This window comes from Mixophyes fleayi, chromosome 1, assembly GCF_038048845.1.
Source record: "Mixophyes fleayi isolate aMixFle1 chromosome 1, aMixFle1.hap1, whole genome shotgun sequence".
Taxonomy (NCBI): Eukaryota; Metazoa; Chordata; class Amphibia; order Anura; family Limnodynastidae; genus Mixophyes; species Mixophyes fleayi.
The window spans coordinates 211,753,564-211,772,393 of record NC_134402.1 but is presented as its reverse complement, the minus strand read 5'-3'; the positions used below and the strand labels follow the sequence as shown (position 1 = coordinate 211,772,393).

At 40.1% G+C, this 18,830-nt stretch overlaps 2 long non-coding RNA genes across 2 annotated transcripts in view; both read left to right on the top strand.

Annotated features, from left to right (window-relative positions):
• The window catches only part of LOC142149488 (uncharacterized), a 193,581-nt gene that overhangs the window by 153,370 nt on the left and 21,381 nt on the right, over positions 1–18,830 (top strand). The window lies entirely within an intron of this gene.
• LOC142107111 (uncharacterized) lies at positions 9,924–11,121 on the top strand. Its single transcript, XR_012679871.1, has 3 exons — positions 9,924–10,149; positions 10,568–10,592; positions 10,696–11,121. It is a non-coding gene; the product is annotated as an uncharacterized LOC142107111 (long non-coding RNA).

Genomic DNA, 18,830 nt, shown 5'->3' with positions numbered 1-18,830 from the left:
GGAACTGGACTTCAAATGTATCCATCACCATGTGGCTCCAACCCTCTCAAGTAAAGGCTACCCAGAGATTCTTAGGGTTTGCTAATTATTATCGCCAGTTTCTGAAAAATGGTTCTACTTTAGTCACTCCCAACAAATCCTTGATGCACCAGACTGCCAACTCCAAAGAATGGCCTATGTATGCAGTATAAGCTTTTAAACTACTCAAAAATGCAACAACCTAATTTTGGCAAGCTTCAAAGTAAATCACAGCTATGGAGTCCAGGATGTGATGCAGCATAAGGTGTTTATTGATTAGAAAATACAAATAAATAGTACGAACCAATATAGTTGAAACTGCACATGGATTTCTGATAAGGCTGAATTCTGGTTGCACGGAATACCGCAGACACAGGTAGCAATGTAAGTGGAAAGAAATCCAGAGAAGTGGTATTAGCAGCAAAATGTGAGGATCCAAGGGTACAGGAGCAGCAGGAGAACAAAACCATAGGACTGGCAACAAAACAATGACCAGCACAAGAGAGGGAGGGCCAGATTCATTAGCAGATGGATCTGTTGCGGAAGTTGCAATGCGTAATTTAAGAACAAACGGGGAGATAAGAAATTCACAATTCAATAAGGAACAGAAAGTTCAAAAACACGCCCACCTTCAGGCCTTTTCGCAACGGCATATAAGATGCAACGGCTCTTAAGCTGTTAGTCCATCTTAAGATTTGCTTCTTAAGATCCGCTGTTTAATTAAAGATAAGAAAGTGTGATGTAACGGCTAATGTGGGAGGTGCAAACGGTTTGTTTAAAAATGTAAAAACACATTCGGAGTGTATTATACAGTACTGTTGTTACTTTTTTATTCCTTGTAACACTTACACGTTTATATAGCCTGGGACAAATGACTAAAGTAATACACCTACATAAAAGTTTGTATAAAGAGTTTAGATTTGAAGTAAGAATTTGGATGCATAATCATCTCTGAATAATTTACTACATACCTAAACATGCATATTACAATAAATATTAGTGTATTATTAAAATTGATATCCTTAATGTAAAAAAATAAAAAATATAAATGCGTATCGTACTCTTCCATAATTGATACATAGTAGAGTACATACAAGCTCCACACAGGTAAAGGTATATGAGTCAGGAATCGAATTAATGACTCCATTCTTGGAAGGTGGAATGGCTAACCACTAAGGCAACATTCAGTTGGAAATATAAATACATTCTATAGACTACAGCGAGAAGCACAACAATACAGCATGTGTGCAACAGATGTAAGAGCTACACAATATCTTCTTTATTACCCACAAATATATGCCAGGTAAAATCTGCATGGATACCTTAGTGGTTAGCACTACTGGTTCACAACACTGGCGTCAGAAGTTCGAATACCAAGCATGGCTGTAGCATCTGTGTACAGCTTGAGGCCCTTATTCATTAATGAACGGAACACGAGAAACTTTGACCAAACCAGCCTATGTTTTGCTTTTGCAAGAGCTAGTATTAGGATAGTATTTAGTTAATAAGGAAAGTAATGGTTTGTTGTATCACACAAACACTTGTTAGCTTGATTTTTACTGTGTTGTTCAAACACGATCAACTACACTCTCTACCACAATGATAAATCTATCATTAGATTTTAGATGTATCTCCCCCTCAAATGCAACTTTCTTAGGTCAAGCTGCATTTTTTATTTAACATAATGTTTTACTTTCAAAAAGGACTATGCCCCACAGGTCACTTTCACATTATTATGTGCATGCTGACAGCTATTACTATAAATGTCCTAAGACTCAGAGGGGGCTGCCTTGATTTTGAGGGGAATTTCTTGGACTAAAATGCAACATTGTCTTGAAACTAGGGGTGAGCGGGTTCGGATTTTTGAAATCCGAACACCCGCGAACAGTGCCAATCCGAGCCCGGATCTGAGTACTGTTCGGGGATTTCCGCCCAACGCAAAACTCAGAACGAGGAAAAACGTCATCATCCCGCCGTCGGATCTCGCGAGATCCGGATTCATATTATTCCCCGCTTCCCGCCGCCATCTTCACTCGGGCATTGGAGAGGGAAGAGGGAGGGTGTGTGGTGGTGTCCTCTGTCCTGCTCAGTCCAGTGGTGCTGTCCGGTGCTCTGTCCTGTTTGTGCCGCCCACTTGTGTCGCTTAGCTTAGTCATCCAGCTACCTCGGTGCAACCTTTTGGCCTAAAAACAATATTGTGAGGTGTGAGGTGTTCAGAATAGACTGGAAATGAGTGGAAATGAATGTTATTGAGGTTAATAATAGTGTAGGAGTGAAAAAAAACAAAAATCTGGATTTTAGCAGTTTTTAGGCTTTTTTTAAAAAAAAATCAAAACCCAAAACCTAGAGGGGGTGTTTTGGCAAAACCCATTAGAACCCAAAACCTGAAGGTAATCAGAACCCAGAACCCAAAACCCAAAACGCGAAAAAGGGCCGGTGCACATCCCTACTTGAAACCTTGTTTCTATGGCTTGTATGTGTTATGTTATGTACTCAGCTTTACAAAAAATAAATGCAGACCATAGTGGAGCAGCATGGTGGTTTAGTTGCTCGCACTACTGCCTTACAGCACTGGAGTCATGAGTTCAATTCGTAAACATTACCTTATATGTGTGGACTTTGTACGTTCTTTTCCATGTTTGTGTTGGTTTACTCTGACATTCCAAGTTAAGGTACGCTATCATCATCATCATCATTTATTTATATAGCGCCACTAATTCCGCAGCGCTGTACAGAGAACTCATTCACATCAGTCCCTGCCCCTTTGGAGCTTACAGTCTAAATTCCCTACTATAGACACACACAGACAGATAGAGAGAGAGAGAGAGAGAAAGACTAGGGTCAATTTTTGATTGCAGCCAATTAACCTAGCAGTATGTTTTTGGAGTGTGGGAGGAAACCGGAGCACCCGGAGGAAACCCACGCAAACACAGGGAGAACATACAAACTCTACACAGATAAGGCCATGGTTGGGGATCGAACTCATGACCCCAGTGCTGTGACACTACAGACAATACTGAGTCTGCATGGTGGCTTAGTGTGAAGCACCTCTGCCTTCCAGTGGTGGGGTTATGAGTTTGTTTCCTGCCCATTGCCTTATGTGTGTGGAGTTAATGTTCTCCCCATGTTAGTGTGGCTTTCCTCCCAAAATCCAAAGACATAATAGTAGCTTCATTTGCTGCTAACAAATTGACACCAGTCTGTCTGTGTTACAGCTTTTTTTTTAAATCCAGTATTTTTATTAAATTTTTTTAAAATATAAACATACTAAACAACAAAAAGAAAAGAAAAACAATCGCATACATATCGGAATTAAATGACGGAATTTACAAGATTACATTAAAGCATAATAATAATAAATGTGCTATATTCATTCAGGATCATACATCGTAAATGCTTATACATAAGTATGTTACACATGCAGGGTTTATTACATGGACTCAGATACTTATTATAAGAACTGCGGTAGCCATACATTTAAGTAGATAGAGCATCTGTACTAGATGACATAGGATAGAATGGAGACTCTAACCATCTGTACCATATATTCTCAAATTCCTTCAGAGCCTGTCTGCTAGTATAAACAAATCTCTCGTGCCTTATGGTGGTATTGACCAGTGCCTTCCAATTTTTAACCGTGGGACTCGTCGGGGCCAACCACAGCCTCGCTATACAGACCTTAGCCAACATCAATAACTGTGAAATGTACATTTTTGTCAGTTTATTAACTTTCCCCTTCAATCGGAGCCCAAAGAGACAAGTGGCCGGTGAACTAAGAGACACTTCAATTCCAGTAACCTGAATACATCTCCTGATCCTTCGCCAGAAGATTTGTATACATGAACACTCCCATAGAAGGTGCCAAAAGTGAGCATTGATCGAATTGCATTTCGGACAGTTAGGGGTAGCATCCGGGCAAAATTTTGCCAATCTAATAGGGGTAAAGTAGGCCCTGTGTAAGATAAACACCTGTATTTGTTGAAATTTTAATGATGAAGTATAACCATTAGTACTGTCTGTAACCATTTCCCACTCCTTGTCTGATAAAGGGCCAATATCTATTTCCCACTGATTCCTCAAACCATCCAAATCATCTGCAGTGGATTCATACAGAAGACATGAATACATTCGAGAGATCAGACCTCTATAACCCAAGGCCTGTAATTGTTTCCTCAGTGGATCCACCCCAAACACCAAAGTCTCCCCTTTAAATTGTGTGTTTAGGGCGTGTCGTAACTGAAGGTAAGAATAAAACATTGTTCTGGGTACAGAGAATTCCCCAACCAACTGTTCGAAGGATTTAAGTACATTTGTATCATAAAGCTGACCTACCGACACCACACCCAACCGAGACCTCTCCCTGGCCCTCTTCACTGTATTCAACTTCTCAAATTTCTTTGCCCCCCAGATAGGAGTATATGGATCAATGTCAGTTTGTTTCATTATTTTATTACAGATTGTCCAAATCTTAACTGCCTGAATCAGGAGCGGAGGAGCCCGCATACCAAGCTGCCCCGCCAGCAGTGACTATAAGGGAGTGTAATTAGAATTAAATTGGTGTACCAACACCCAATGTAGCTCATGGTATTTGGGGTCCGAAACCCATGCCTTAAGGTGGACCAATTGAGAGGCAAAATAATATAATTTCAAGTTAGGAAGTGCAAATCCACCAGAAGATCTGGATCTATACAGTGAGCTGAGCTTGACCTTAGCCCTTCCCACTCCCCAAACCAATGAAATCAAATAGCTATCAATGCATCGGAAAATGGAGGGTGGAATATATACAGGTGACTGCTGGAGTATATATAAAAACTTTGGCTGCACCATCATCTTAATTAAATTTATCCTACCGGAGACAGAAAGTGGGAGCTTCTTCCATACATGAGTTTTTTCTTTAATGTATTTGATATGGGGCCGCAAATTAAGTTCTACATATTCAGCGGGGGTATTAGAGATCCATATTCCCAAGTATTTGAATTTCGATGCCCATTTTAACTGTAAGCCTTCTGGCATTGTCACGGGACACTCCCATCCCAGAGGGAACACGCTAGATTTATCCCAATTAATTTTTAGGCCGGAAAAAAAACCAAATCCATCAACCACCCGCAGCAAATGTTTTAGGGAAGTGTCGTGATCTGAAAGGAACAACAGCATATCATCTGCATATAATGCCACCTTATCCTCTCTGTGCTCTGATCTAAGTCCCACAAATTCTCTATCATGCCGGATCTTACAGGCCAGCGGCTCTATTGCTAATGCAAACAGGGCCGGAGACAACGGGCATCCCTGTCTAGTACCCCGCTCTAATTGAAATTGTTGAGAAAGATGCCCATTGACACAGACACATGCCACTGGATGTGAATACAAAAGTTAAAAAGCTGTGTTACAGCTTTTACATTGTAAGCTCTTTTGGGACAGATTGCCTTATCTGTACAGTGAAGCACAATTAGTGGTGCTATATAAATGTGGAAATGATGAGGTAGTAGTAACGAAACAATCTACCTTACATATTATTATTGTATTATTGAAATCTCCATTCTTTGTTGTCCTAATACCCACATGTTGTGCAATTGCACTATAGTAATAAAAACACACACACCAATTAATCGGTTTCATTATATTATATTAATTAGCAAATTTGGCAAAAAAAATCCACATGTGTAATTTTGAAAAAAACAATTAACCATAAAGGTCATCTAACATTCTTAAATCAGCTAGGATTTTTTTCTGATACTTTGAAATTTTCCAGGCGTATCTCCTGATTCTGGTGGATATTCCCGCCAAAGAAGGGGGGTCTTGAGCCCTTATTGAGGTGTATTTGGGAGCTGTAAAAAAAAAAAATAATTAATATATGTCTACCAACTTTTAACAACACACAGGAGTTAGTAGAGATGTGTACTGTTACATAACTTTCACATTACACCAGTGTTTAATGGGATGCAAACTACTTCTAGCAAGAGGCCGAAGGCTTTTTGGTTGCAGATTTATACACATTTCTGTCATGGCCAGGGAAGGGGTGGGGAGTGTATTTTTTTTTAAAACTTAGTAGGCCCATCATGATGGAAACCTGTGACATTTATAAGTATGTTAAGCTTAATTGACCATGGGTGAAATCAGAGATTTCTTACCAGTACAATGGAAATTTAAATGTGAGTAAATAATATAGAGCCTTTAATGTCAATACTTACCATCTACCAAGGCCTCCGCCTCTTGGCTGGCCGCCGCCACCTCGGCTTCCTCCACCGCCTCTACGACCTACACCTCCTCTTTCTCCAACACCGACTCCACCACTGCCTCCACCTCCTGCTGCGAAGACTCCCCAACCTTTTTCCGCCTTCACCTCCACAGTGTGAGGCTCCCCAACCTCCTCCGCCTCCACTTCTACGCCTGAGGCTTCTCAACCGCCTCTGCCTCCACATCCTCTGCCTGAGGCTCCACCACTGCCTCCACCTCTGCCTTCTCCTCCTCCTCCACCTGGCATCGGTCACGACGTCTACTGTCTGTTAGAATAAATATAACATATAAGTGTATTGTTCAAAGATCAACCTGTTAACAATTATATAGTTGTAGTCCGATAATAACATGATCAGACATTGTGAAACATTTATTTTACACCACAGATAAAGAAAATCTTTACAAAAAGAATATAAACATGACAGCCACATAGAACTTTAACATGGCCTATAACAATGTTTGCTTTAGGCTTAGGGATGTGGACTATTGCAGTTTTAACTTGTCATTTTTTAATAGTCTTTTTTTGGGGGGCCCATCATAATTAAATCAACCAGATAATTACTGAGGGCCCGATTCATCAAGGTATGCAAACGCATACGCATCTGCGAATTTGTTCTGCGCATGCGCGAAACGGCACTTGAGACGCGTAAAACGCCACTTATGATACGCAAAACGCCAGTTACGCTACGCAATCACGGCAGATACTACTCTCAAAGTCAACGTAATCTCAAAGGACAACGCAAATAGATTTGAGATGGCTGCTGACCACTTGAGAACAAAGGGGTGGGAATGGGCGGAGAGTAGGCGCGGACTGGGCGGAGATGAGACACCATTTGAGTAAAGTAGGCGTTATGCATTTTCACTTGAGAACAGTAGGCGTTCCCTCTTTCCAGTTGAGTGAAACTGACGTCACTCCTGTCTCAAATCTTTCCCAAAAGTTAATAACGGCCAGGGTCATGTTTAAATCCAAAAAACCTAGCGCAAACAACTGTTAAAAGCCTTTAGAAGCATACTCTGCGTATGAAAAAAATAAATAAAATTATGCTAAGCAAACACACGTATTAATATTAGGATTTTAATGTTAAAAAAAATTTATTTATTTATTTTTTTTTTATTATAGTGCACTATGCTGCTTGCTGCCTCTTCAGTAAAGAGGCCTGGCTTTTATAGGCCTCTACACTGCAGTTTGGTATGCTAGGCAGATATATTTTATACTATCACTCCCTATCTATTCCGGCAGCCAAAATAGAGTGCACACTCCATTCCCCATTCATGACAGTTTACAAAATGGAGTGCACACTCCATTCCCCATTCATGGCAGTTTTCAAAATGGAGTGCACACTCCATTCCCCATTCATGACAGTTTTCAAAATGGAGTGCACACTCCATTCCACATTCATTGTGGCTTCCGGAATGGAGTGCACACTCCATTCCACATTCATTGTGGTTTCCGGAATGGAGTGCACACTCCATTCCACATTCATTGTGGCTTCCGGAATGGAGTGCACACTCCATTCCACATTCATTGTGGCTTCCGGAATGGAGTGCACACTCCATTTCACATTCATTGTGGCTTCCGGAATGGAGTGCACACTCCATTCCACATTCATTGTGGTTTCCGGAATGGAGTGCACACTCCATTCCACATTCATTGTGGCTTCCGGAATGGAGTGCACACTCCATTCCACATTCATGACAGTTTCCAAAATGGAGTGCACACTCCATTCCACATTCATGTCGGCTGCTGGAATCGAGTGCAAAATGCCATGGCTAATTTGATAAATTGTGTTAAACTGTTAGGCAAACATTCTGCTTTATCATAAATATTGATTCCAAATCTCTTTTGATTCTCAGCAACTAACAATTAACATTAGTCTCAATATGCAACATGGATGATTTGACACTTGTTGATGGTGGCTTTTCAATATATTTAAAAATAAACACACATAGAATAACTGTACACTTTTTCAAGGAATTTACACCCATTTTATTAGCTATTGTAAACAAAGTGTTCGATTACCACAGGCTAAGTTTTATCACCAACACAAATATTGTAAGGAAATATCCTTAATACCTAATTAAGGATCCCTAAGACCCAAGTGAATTAGTGAGGTCTTGAACACATGTTTGCAAGTTTCAATGGTGCCTTGGCTATCTGCTACGCCACTGTACAAGTAGTCATTAGAGCAGAATAGAATAACAATGAAAGATGAGCATCTTTTAAGGACAACAACTTATTATATACGTAGGGTATATAATAGGTTGGGTGTCCTTAAAAGATGTTTAAAACTCCAAATATTTTCACATATTATACATGGTAGGAACTGGTATATGGTGAGTTAAAATGCATGCATATGGAATTATATCCATGTTCATTAATACAAATCAAAAGTATAATAATATTGCTACCATTTTTGTGTTCTCCTTTTCTACTTCTGAGAGTATAGATTTACTATGTCTTTGCAATAAAGTCTTTTGCTACAACTCCTTTCATCTCTTGTAAGTGATCACAATGTTCAACATGACAGATAGGCAGATTAAACATCAAACCATATACAAAAGCACTCTTACATAAGTCACAGAGTAGAGTAAATGCGCTCAAACATTGACATAAACAAAGGTAAGCCACATACATGCATGAATCGGGGGTCAAACTCATTACCTTATCATTGCAAGGTTAGTTCTTTATCCACTAAGGTATACTTCAGATAGAAAAACACACACCAAACTGCACAATAACTTTTTCGGCCAGCTGAATCGCTGTCTTAGGTCTGTCAAATCTGGCCGGTTGCATTTTTTGTTAACGGAATGATGGATAAGGCGCTATAAAAACCATAACCCTACATACACACACATAAAATTACAAAATGCTTGTCAAACGCATCAGGACCTTGAAAGACTTGACCATGTTAAGAATTGAGGGGGAATAAAAAAATAGAAAAAAATTGCATGTCTTGCGCTATGTTACAAGCATTTGCGTATTTTTATTCCTATTATACTTTACTGAGTATGCTTAATAGAGCCTCGTCAATGGCTCTGTGCTTATATGATTGACCTGTGGGCTTGAACTCCTGCACTTAGTACTGGTGGGTAAAATACATAACCACTACACTATAGTGTCACACATTAAGTTTACACATGTTAATTCAATACATGTAAATGATTTTTAGGGAATATGATTATAGCCCAATCAATTTATTCTTTATTATTGGCACAGTAATAAAAGCGAAGCGCATTATTGACATCTGTAATAATAGTTTAAAAATCGACTCACCGTACAATGAAGAACCTTAGGTTACATGCCAGCATGACTTTTAGTCAAAAACAAAATTGTTTCATTGGTACGCAGCTGTCAGCTCTTAATGATTTCTGTTTACCATACTCTCCGGCGTTCGCACCGGCATTTAATTACCTAATTAGAGTGGTAGTTAAAAATACCTTGCTACCACTTCTGTGTTGTTGTGAGTTTGACAAATCAGGGTAAGTAGACTGTAGATGGGCAAATGTTTTTTTTTATCAGATGTTTATTGCTGTACCTTGCTCAGTACTCACTATGTTTAAAGATGTAACTTTAAAGTATGTTTAAAGATGTGTGTGTGTGTTGGTGAGCAAGAAATCTCTGTTGCTGCAGAAAGGGCTTAATGTACTGTGCTGGTGGTTTGTATGTTGAATGTTAGTGCAAAAGTGTTTGGTTAGCTGTGGAGTTTTAATATTTAGTCCACTGTGTATACTTAGAGGCGGAACTGCATACAGTCCTCTAGAATGTAGTGAAATGTTTCAATATTATCCCTATTTGTTTTTTTTCTTTCTTGTTTACCCTCCCCCACAGCTATTTGGGTCTGCTGGGATCTTGACTAATCTTGTTGTGTGCCATTTTAAGACGATCTTGTGTGTGTGGTAAGTATAAAACAAATATAGTTTCTTGCATACCCCTTGTTACAACACCTTGCAGTAATAATGGCCATGGTTTTTGGAATAATTTTCTAGTGCTATAATAATTTTTTTTTAAGTGGTGTTTTTTGCCCCTACCTTAAACACATTAGCACTCTGTGTTAAGTGTTTCACTCCCTTCACATTTCTATGGCACATAAAGGTCAATATAACTAATCTGATTTGTGAAAGGGTCTATGGCGATGGTAAGTATCACGCTTGCAAGCACTTTGGTGGTGGTTCTATATGACTATATGGTGTTTGGACAATGAATAGGGTTTGTTTATGTAAATATGTTTTTAATGGTTTTTTTTTTTTTTCATATACAAACTCCCCTTCCACATTACTTTCATCTACTTATGGACGGTCCTTTTACACCATTAAGCGAAAGCATGAATAACGACACCATTGTAAGTATTGGTTGTGTGATTTGTGTCAAAGTCAGACAATGCAAAGTCTAAAAGTTTCACCTAAGTGCTGGTTTGTGACCTCTTCCTTTTCAAACATATACAGGCACTCCTGGAGTTTCACTACATTATGCATCACGAGGGGCGTGCTCCTGTGCCCCGTCCTAACCAGCAACTACGCCGACGTCGCCGTCCGAGGGAGCGCATCTTCAGGCCACGTGTCAGCCTCTTTGGGATGTCAGATGCGGAGGTTGTCCGTCGCTATCGGCTTCCTCCATATCTGATCTTGGACACCCTGCACATTGTGGAGCGTGACCTTGAGCCAATGCGCGTCATCCCGACAGCAGTACCGCCTTTGACCAAACTTGTGGCGGTACTGCATTTCTGTGCAACTGGATCGTTCCAGTTCACAGTCGGGGTCGCGGCAGGAATGTCCCAGGCGACCTTCAGCCGTGTGCTGGAGGTTGTCCTGAGGGCATTTCAGTCATGACTCCGGCTGTTTATACATCTGCCACTCGAAGAGGAGTCTCTTGTGCGGATCAAGCATCAGTTTGCCACCATAGCTGGCTTTCCAAACGTCATAGGGACTGTAGATGGGACGCATGTGGCACTGGTGCCCTTGAGTGGAGATGCTTCCGTTTACATTAACCGGAAGCATTTTCACTCAATAAACGTCCAGGCCATATGTGACCCATCTCTCCTGTTTCGAAACCTGGTTGCGAAATGGCCTGGGAGTACCCATGACTCCTATGCCTTTCGAAACTCATGGTTGTGGCCTAGATTGCAACAGAGGCAATGGGGTGTGACACCACACGGAGATGCGTGGCTTCTTGGTAATTATCTGCAAATAATGGTTCCCTCAACTATAAATGTTTATATATAGTTATATATTGTATGGCAGACATAGATTGTTAAAGTTTAATATAGTAATTGATATTTCACTGTTACACATGTGCCTTGTATTTATAGATTTCGCTACTATAGAGTGATTGTATCAGTCTTTTGACTAGTAAGAGATATAATGCTCATGTAGGCATAAAACTGAAAGTCACCTATTAGTAATAGGTATGTGTCTTGAGAATAGTGGACTCTGGCAGGTGTTTAAATATTAGTTAGGTGCTCTTTGCCAATCTGTAAAGTTTATTTACCTTTGTTGTTGAGGCATTAATGGATATGGCTAGTTTTGTTTGGAGGCTAATTATACAGTATTAAGACGTTGTAACCTTACTATTTGGCCTAGATTGTAGTTTGCCCTCATATATTAGAATGTTAGCATTAAATTTATATCACGTATAGTTGTAGTCTTAAAAGTTGTTTTTTGTTTTTTTTTTATTTCTTTCCTCTCTTCCTACATAGGAGACAATGCGTATCCCTCCTGCCCTTGGCTCCTCACTCCTATATTGAACCCACACACAGAGCAGGAGGAGGCCTATAACTCGGCTCATAGGGCCACCAGATCGGTCATAGAAAGGGCTTTTGGCGTTCTCAAGGCTCGATTCAGATGCCTGGACCGGTCTGGTGGCGCCCTGATGTATGAGCCGAGGAAGGTTTGTAGGATCATCGCTCTGTGTGGTGTTCCATAATATTGCCATCAGGAGTGGGGCACCAGGGGTCCTGGACGAAGTTGCTGGGATGGACGAGGCGGAAGAGCAGGAGGAGGCGGAGGAGGAGGCGGAGGAGGAGGAGGAGGAAGATCAAGTTCCCCCCCCCCTCGTGAAGCAGTGCGTGGCTCAAACTTTAGGAGCTATGTTGTCAATACTTATTTTTGAGGTAATAATTTTTAATGCACTTATTCAACCTTAACATTTCAAAGCTATGTGTGTTAAAATCATCGGCAAGGTTAGATGATATAAGGTATGTTAAGTTCAAATGTGATTATGAATCTACATGGACTGCTGCGATAGTGAAATGTCTCATATGTGTAATCATTTGTATGTCAAATATTTACTACCTGTTTTTAACCTTTACAATGTGTGTAGACAGTATATATTCATGTCTGTAGGTTTTGGCTCAATGTCTTTTGCTAAATGCACCTTGGTGTGTTAGATTTCATCTACAGGCTAATGTTTGTTTGTTTCTTTTTAACTTATTTTTATTGTTTGCTACACTTTGGCCAGTCCAGACTTTACACACTTGACGATTGTATTTGCTAAGTCACAAAAGGCATTAATGGTGTAGTATGTAGATGTCCCCTAGTGTCATAATGTGGTAGCTAAATTGTGAACATGTAAATGTGGCCTAACTCTGGTTATTTATCCATGTGAGGTTTATAGGTAATTGTTTGGCACATATAGTGTGTTGTAGTGGTAATTTTTCTAACTGTGTTTTAATTTTCTTATATCTACAGCCTGTATCTAACACCTGGCGTGGAGTGGTGGTCTTTGTGGCATTAAACTGTTAATTTTGTTTGATTTTGGGAGTGGTGCAATTCGTGTCTCACTACATGTTGAAGTATTTCTCCAGAGCTCCAAGGCTGCTTATGTCTCTCTTCAGTCTGGCCACATTGGCATCTCTTCATCCAAGGATCTTTGCCACACACAGACCATTAACTTCTTTGCTATGTTTTTGTTAGGCTGTTTGGATTCATATATGTAATAAATATATCTTATCCTGCAAATGACTCTGCAATCTGTTGTCATGCCATTTTGTACCATTAATATAGTGCTGTGATTTCTGTTCGAATACACACAAAACCTTGGAAATAGCATTCCTAACTATTGTGTAACAGGTATACTTTGAAAATATAATATTATAATGTGTGGTTCTTTTGTCCTTTGCAACAGACACACCATAGCCTACAAACACACTCTATGGTGTTTATGTTCAGTTAAAGGAAAGTTTAGTTTGGAGGTTTGTATGTGTGTTTGGTAGCTTAGAAGTTAATTTCTTGTACACTTTACAGCTTTTAGAGGGAACATGGTAGGTGCATAGCATTATAAAATGTGTAACGCATACAAATAATGCAAAAATGTTATCCGGTGTTACGTCCAACACTATAAACTATAAACAGGATAACTAAGTTTTGTCTGTGCTAGTGGCACTTTGTTTCAAAGTGGCCCAACACCCACATGGCACACACAAAACCAACACTAACAATGATGGTAAATGCGTTAGTGTCCTAAGTTAGTGTAGTGTTGCTACAAGGGCAGATTAATATTGTGTAACACACCTCTGGAACAGCTAATAATACAGTATACACCCTTTTCATGGTGTCTTTACAAAGTTTCATTGTTGTGATAAGTAATACTTCACCTCTAGTTTGGTAATAGCTCCAGTCTGCAAAATGTCAGATTACGGCCAACACACTTATTCAAAATTAGCACTAGTTAACTTTGTCTGATTACACACATTGTTTGCCAGCTGTCACATGACATGTTTGGTGCCCCTGTCAATGTTATTTATTTATTGTGGTGTATAAATGTATTAGACTATCCAAATATCTGTTACATTTCTCTCTGTAAATATAACATAACAACAAAAGCCACATTCCAGCTTGGTTTGACTACAAATCCTATGTCAGTGTGTGTGTGTCACTAGTAAATTATGTTAGTTTGGCCCTGATTAGAAGCTATGACTGTTTAAACATGCTAGTACATGTGAAGAGTCTTTTGCGCCTCTTGTATTGTAACATGGTTTTATCCCACACTCCAAAAACATACTAGTAGGTTAATTGGCTGCTATAAAAAAAAAACCTAGGGCTAGATTTACTAAACGGCGGGTTTGAAGAAGTGGAGATGTTGCCTATATCAACCAATCAGATTCTAGCTTTCATTTTGTAGAATGCACTAAATAAATGATAGCTAGAATCTGATTGGTTGCTATAGGCAACATCTCCACTTCTTCAAACCCGCCGTTTAGTAAATATACCCCCTAGTCTCTCCCTCTTTGTCTGTGTGTGAGTGTGTGTCTATATTGGTGAATTTAGACTGTATGCTCCAATGGGGCAGGCACTGCTGTGAATGAGTTCTCTGTACAGTGCTGCGGAATTAGTGGCGCTATCTAAATAAATGATGATGATCACTAGGTGATGTAGATAATGTTGTTTATACTTAATTGCATTACAGGGTGTGTTTCTTTGGCAGAGTAAACCATCGTAAAAATGCCATGTTTTTAGTGTCCTTCTGACATGATTAGCCAGGCACACAACAAACAGCTCACACAACACTACATGCACCCTTATATAGTGTACAAATGTCATGTCTATCTGTATTTCTTGGTCCGATTATGGGCCCTTGGGACTAGCTGGAGCTGGACTGAATAAGAACCTAGCAGACTGGATCATCTTCCTGCTCATGTTCTTGATGATTGTCTAATATAGCAGGGGAATGAGCAGTCTGCAAATGCGGCCAACACATCTGCTTTTGTAATGCAGGCCAAAACACTGGAGGCAAGACCTATCCTCTGGAGAGAAGTGTGTTGTTCGGCCAATGAACAGATCGTGGCAGATTTAAATAGGGTGTCCAAAACAACTATTGGCTGATCAGTTAATGTGATCTGAGCTGGTGATTCTGGTTGGTCTGGAATGATCACCTGACTGCATCCAAGCTGGGCACGCCCATGCAGCAGAACAAACAGTGTGTGTTTTCCAATGGTGGTGTGGTTGACGGGAATGTTGCAGACTAACAGAAGGGGCCAGGGTAGATGTGGTATGACAGAGGTGGATGGGGTAAGTGCACATAGGAACCCAATTTGACTCCATAACTATATGTGCTTAGTGCAATAAGGACATTAAGTAACATTTAAACAAGCGTTAGACTAAAGGATGATTGGTGTACCATACACTGTGCATTAGTACTATTCTTAAAGACAAATGCCTTATTAGATGTGTTTTAATTTTCTACAGTCAGAACGGTTCAGAATAGTAGCTACCAATACTTGACCTGTGCCATGATGGGAAATAATCTTAGGAGTATTTTTGCGCTCTTTGCACCTTTCTTTTCCGGCTACTTTGTGTCAACTTACAGTTTACAAAAACAAAACTTTCTTTACAGGATCATTTTTTCAACCTATAAAGGCCCACTGTAGTAGTGGCACGCTTGATGTCAAAACATTTACTCACACAAACAAAGAAATACTGTGGCAAAAGCATTCTGAAGCTTAGCTTGATAAACTTCTTGTTTAAGTCTTCTTGACCAAACCAGGGGCCTGAATCATTCTAGAAAGTTAAGGCAAAGTAACTAAGTCAGGCCAAACCATGTGGCATTGGAGGGGTATGTTTTAAAAATGGTGCTTGCTGATTCTTATGGGGGGGTAGGAGAGGTCCTAGATTAACTTTTAATTACCGTCTTCAAATAAGCTAACAAGTAGTTTAGAACAATATTAAGATACAGACAGTATGTAAGTTTTTAAACAAAAAGGGTGATATTTTACTACACTGACATTAATTCATGGTTTATAGAAGATTATTGTAATAAGGATCCTTTCCATTTATGACCCTGAATCAATCTGCCACTTCCTTTTGGACACCACACTGAAATTAGATACCTATTCCTTAAAGAACCTTCATGATTCCGGACGTTTTTTGGGAGGTAATCTTTTGCTGATACTTGATAACAAGTATTGCGTACAAATAACCATCATAGATGATGTAATATTAAATCTATAAACACATACTTAGTAATAAAATAAACAAATTTTATTAAACAATACATATTTTGTTATCCAAATATGAGATAATGTTTTAAAACAAAAACTATTATTTATTTTTTTGGTTGGTTTTTTGTAAGGAGTCTGAATGGGCTGGCTCCGACTCCTACTTCTTGTCACCCGTGATGTAGAGGCCTCAGATGAAGCAGGCAAACCTGCATGGTAAACGGTTTGTGTCCGACGAGGTGAAGGCTCATGGACAGGGGATTGGGAAGGGACCACGACAGGGGTTTGGGAAGGGACCACGACAGGGGATTGGGAAGGGACCACGACAGGGGATTGGGCTAAGCCACAGGCAAAAGCTAAACACATAAGACGACAGAGGGCTGGGTCAAGGAGGGGGGACGCAACAGACCCAACAGGAAGGGGGGACGCAACAGACCCAACAGGGAGAGGGGACGCAACAGACCCAACAGGGAGGGGGGACGCAACAGACCCAACAGGGAGGGGGGACGCAACAGACCCAACAGGGAGGGGGGACGCAACAGACCCAACAGGGAGGAGGGAGCCACCAGCCAACTGGGTATGGGGGCTGTTGAACACAAAATCTGAGCTGGGTGAAGGGAATGTGGCGGAGGTGCATTGGGAATGGGCATGCAAGAGTTCACCCAGGAGTGTTTCGATATGTGACATAGATTGAGTTAAATTTGACATGTGGGTGTTGTGTGAGGTCATTAAAGAGGTGTGTGTGCTCATGAAAGTGGAGAGTGTGCTTATGAGACTTGTAATTTGCTGATCCGTGTGTTGGACAGTGCTCGCTATAAGTGCCAGGTGATCATTCTGTGAATCTGTGGCGCAGTAAAGTCTTTGTGATGCGTCCGAGAGTGCCCGCTCCCATGAATTGTCACCTGGATCCACCTGATCCCCCTCCACATCACGGGCAACTTCAGAAACTACTTCAGTGGCCTGCTGCTGGGAATCTGTAGAGAGATTTAAAACAAATACTAAGATATTTGATAAAAAAAATTGCCAACAATAATAATGTTACAAAACCTATTGAGGTACGCCTGAAGTAGCATTGGTCAAGTGTGAAATCACTTTTAATGTGCTTCCTGCCCTTTACAGTCACCCAAATGAGACTTTAGAATCTTTAATTTATTCAAATTATGCTCAAAACTGTATATATAGAGAATTTTTAGCTTCACAGTCTACATGACATTTCCTCCAATGTGATAGGCTAAGATATAGTGCAATCAAAGTAATCCTTCAGACACACCCAGAGAGTTTACACATTTGCTTAGACATATAGAAACATTTACAGTCAGTAACTAAACACACTCATCATTGTGCCTAGTGGAGCGGAATCTCCTCTTCGGGGTGGGCTATAGCCAGTGTCTATGTCGCCCACCCCAACAATCTCAACAAGAGAAATAGCAGCCCTCGCACGCTCTTCAAGCGGGGTCAATGAAATGTCCATTGGTGGCCTACCCCCAGTGCCGTGCGCATGGCGGTGTTGCCGTGCTAGTTTGCTTTTAAGCCTAGCTTTATAGTCTGCCCAGCTGCAGAATAGAAAAATATTAGGGTGTTAATTTTTTCAATTTTTTTAAGGTTAAAATCAATATACTCATCCAACCACATTTATTAATGCCACATTGTACACTAATGTCTTGGAATTTACAATTGTGGTTAATGTGCACAACTCATTATGTAAATGTGGCCAAGGCCCATGCTGCTGGGAACCATCACCTAAGGGCCTGATAGAAGAAAAGATTATACACACAAGGCTGCTTGTACATCACAGTTGGCTAAGTAATACTAACACAGAATGTACATACATATCTATATATATCTATATATATATATATATATATATATATATCTATATATATATATATATATATATAAAGAGAGAGAGAGAGAGAGAGAGAAAGAGAGAGAGAGAGAAACAAAAGCAAATAAATACTACTCCACAGAGTTAGTCATATTCTATAGGCATTTTTTCTAAACAGTGGCTTTGTACCGTTTCTGAACCTCATGCACTTTTCGTCCATGGGGCGATATTTCATTAATCTCTAACGTAATTTGCTCCCAATGGCGGTGACGCTCCGGGCCCGTAATCTGACGGTCCCCCGAATGGAATCGCTGTAAAACCTCTCCCACTAAAACCTCTAATTCCTCATTAGAAAAATTTTTCTTACGCATAGCTGGGCGCCCGGGTGGCTGCTCCCCACTGGGACCTGGGTCACACATATTCCTATTGGAAAGAAAATAAAATTAGGTTTTGGCAATGGAAACAATCAGGTGTCAATACAGATTTTATGCCCATCCACCCCCTTAAAAGTTTTAATTTGGGAAAGTACTACCTAGGTATAAAACACATGGACCTTATTCAAATCAACATTGTTGCTTCTATATTGATCCAACATTTACTTTGTCCACTGTATTTTAACATTAATGGTGTACAAATACTAGTTCAACATTCAGCTACTACTACCAGTTTCCATTTTTAAAAGCCTAACCTTGGTTAACACGTTTAGCCACATACATAAATTCATGATATCACATTACGGTTTTTTTGGAGTAGCAAGCCCTATATCGTGCTTCCAATATTACTTTGGTAAATAAAATCAGCCAGCAACACACTTAAATTTGTGC